We start from the raw sequence: 3,474 nt of genomic DNA on the forward strand, positions 1-3,474 counted from the left end.
TATAAATAGCAAATGTTTAAATAAGTGTTTATTTTCTAAAATGGTTAATTTTGGTTTCAGTACACATAAGGAAAGCACAAGAGTAATAATTATTAAATAATATAATAAAAGCCAAATTATTTACAATTTTATAATCTTGACAGTTTTTTTCTACTTTTGATTCATTTTTATCTATTATACCAACCAAACAATATATCATTGTGTGAAATACATAGACTAACGTTATTTAAAACATTGAAAGACTTAGTTACAGAGAAGTGGAATAATAGGTCAAGCAGAACCATCTTAACTGGGATGTAGGGCTTTGAGTCAGGACCTTGGATTCCATATCCAGCACATGTGCAGAAGTTACGAAGCCAAACTAAGGTTTGTAGATGATGAAAGTCCCTTCCTTCTCTATTTTTCCATTTGCAGAATCACACCAGAAGAAATCGTGGAGAAGAGAAACACAACATCAGACTTCATTCTTCTAGGACTCTTTAAACATACAAGACCCCACCTCTTTCTCTTCATGGTGGTGCTGACGATGGCCATTGCTTCTCTTATGGGCAATGTCGTCATGCTTCTCCTGATTTACTGGGACCCCTGGCTCCACACACCCATGTACTTCCTACTGAGCCAATTCTCCCTCATTGATGTGATGCTGATTGCCACCATCGTGCCCAAAATGGCTGCTGACTACTTGACTGGCAAGAAGTCCATCTCCCCTGCTGGTTGTGGGCTGCGGATCTTTTTTCACTCACACTGGGTGGTGGGGAGAGTTTCCTTTTAGAGCCATGTCCTATGACCGCTACATGGCTGTTTGCCATCCACTGAGATATCCTGTCCTCATGAGCCAGCAATTATGCCTGAGAATGACTTTGGGGTCTTAGTTCCTGGGGGCAGCTGATGGGCTCATGCAGGCTGCTGCTACCCTGAGCTTCCCATTTTGTGGCTCATGTGAGATCAATCATTTCTTCTGTGAGGCCCCCATGCTGCTGCGCTTGGCTCGTGCTGACATATCAGTCTTCAAAAATGTAATGTACATCTGCTGTGTGTTAATGCTTCTGGTCCCCTTTTCCCTCATCCTGACCTCCTACAGTTTTATCGTCGCAGCTGTTCTCCAGATGCGTTCTAGAGAAGCCTGCAAGAAGGCTTTTGTCACCTGCTCCTCACATTTGGCTGTGGTGGGACTCTTTAATGGAGCTGCCATTTTCACCTACATGAGACCCAAATCCTACAGGTCAGCTGACCTTGATAAGGTCGTGTCAGCATTCTACACTATCTTCACCCCTGTGCTGAACCCCCTCATCTACAATCTGAGGAACAGCGAGGTCAAGGGGGCCCTGAGAAAGGTGGCTGGGGAAATGTGTAAATTTAAAATGACAGCAAACTTAGTCTCATTCTTCAAATTATTCAAAGAGTCTAATTTCCTGAAGTTGTTAACATTTAAACATATGGCAATTCTCTCTCCTTTAATAATGCTTGAAGAGAAAGTTAAATTCTTTGATCAGTATAATAGGAAGTAGTTAAGAATTACGTGAGACTACCGTACTAAGACAGGCTATTTCTTGAGCACTTACTATTTGCTATGCTCCACACCAAGTAATTTTTATGCATTATTTTTCATCCTATTAACAGCTATATGATATAAGTACTTTGACACCCATCTTCTAAATGAGAAAATGGAGGCATGGGAAACTAATATTGTTCTCAATATCACACAGCAAATAAATGTTAAAATGTGATTCCCAAGCTTGTCCTTTAAGCTGGTATATTTATTTCTGTCCAGGAATTTATTTTAAACACTCTGTTCTATGTTTTTGCTCTGTGCATGTTATATTTTCACTGTTTTCATAAGCAGTCTTTCACAATCTGTTTTATCTGGAGCTTGAAGGCAAACCATTTTAACTCATGTAACTTTTTGTTTAAGTAATGTATATCTTTCCCCGGGCTCTAGTTGTAATTGCAGTGGCCAATCTGTTTTAAAGTACACCACGACTAAATTCTTTCTTGGAATTAATTTTGTCCATGATGCTTAAATGTTATGTTGATTTATGATGGACATGGGGTCCATGGATATGAATTCAGATACATAAACATGCTTAGTCTTAATAGAACACTTGATGATAATGAGTGAGCAAACCTGAGTAAGTCAGCCGCCTGTTTCTTATAAGTTATATGGATCACCTCACATCTGCAAATGTCCAGATAACTAGAATTATTTCTCATGCAAAATATGGGCACTCCTCCAGGGTTGGGGGCTTTGAAAAGAGAATAAATAAGACTATTTCTCTATCTGTTGGAGGAAGACGCAAGCCAGATAAGATACAGACAGACACGGTAGAAAGATGTGGTCATCAGAGCCAAATTACAAGCAGAAACTGCATAATAAGTTGGCTTAGAGAATTTTATTATGGAGGCTAAATTTTGTATGTTTGTAACAAATTTAAGAAATAAATGAAATTTTAAACATACATAGAAAAATGAATCCAGAAAGAACTTCCAGGGAAAATAAATCTGCAATATGAGTTTCTGAGAGTTAAAATGGCATTTCAAGTCCACCTCAATTCCAACATGAAAATTTTAGAGCGACATAGGAAATTTCCAGCTTCGTGTTGTGATGCAAGTACCAATACCGTGTGCATATTTGTGGTGGTACCTTAACAGATGCATGTAGATCCTGGGTCCATGTCTAGAGAGATTATTCAGGAAACTCTACACTTTGAGAAGGAATTGAAGATGTCGGAAGAGAGTAGCCCTCTGCTCAAGACTAAGAGTTTGCTTGCCTTGTTTATCATTCTCCTCACCCAGTGTTAGGATGAAAAAAAGGAACATAATTGCTAATACTCTGTCAATTATGCCATCAATATTTTTTGTTTTCTTACAATGAACGAAATTGACACAAATAAATGCAGTCATGAAAACGTCATTATTTGTGTCAGATTCATTTGCCATCAGAAAAATAGATTTTAAAACATATGGATTTGAAAATCATATAAGCCCGTAAAATTTGGTAAGAATAAAATATTTCAACAAGACAACTGTTCAGCCTGACCTATAGGAAGAAACTCAAGCAAACAAAAGAAAATAACAGAATGGCATTATCTCCAAGCAAACACAGACATTAATAAAAGTTGACCAGATGCCTGTAAAAATAACAATACAATTCAGAGAAATAATATAGACCTGTTATCTGATCATTATGAAATCAAAATTGAAAAGAAAATTTCAAAATAGTTTTGGAAATTCTATGTCTGTCTCTTTATTTTTTTGATTGCTTTTCAGAGTTTATACCCTTAGTTTTTAAATAAATCTTTCTGTAGAAAATTTTCGAAAGGCACTACTGATGTGTTTTTTATCGATGTCTAAAAACAGAGGAACATCATGCGGAGGCCACATGTACAAAAGCAGGAACTGTAAGAAAATCTGAAGTGGGGAGTTACCTTGAACATACCATCTTCAAGGCATAATTCACTTACAGCTGATACAGTT

General features: G+C 37.4%; 1 pseudogene; it reads left to right on the forward strand.

Annotated features, from left to right (window-relative positions):
* The first annotated feature begins 337 nt into the window (after positions 1-337).
* OR2T95P (olfactory receptor family 2 subfamily T member 95, pseudogene) lies at positions 338-1,533 on the forward strand (annotated as a pseudogene).
* Positions 1,534-3,474: the final 1,941 nt, after the last annotated feature.

This window comes from Equus caballus, chromosome 2, assembly GCF_041296265.1.
Source record: "Equus caballus isolate H_3958 breed thoroughbred chromosome 2, TB-T2T, whole genome shotgun sequence".
Lineage (NCBI taxonomy): Eukaryota > Metazoa > Chordata > Mammalia > Perissodactyla > Equidae > Equus > Equus caballus.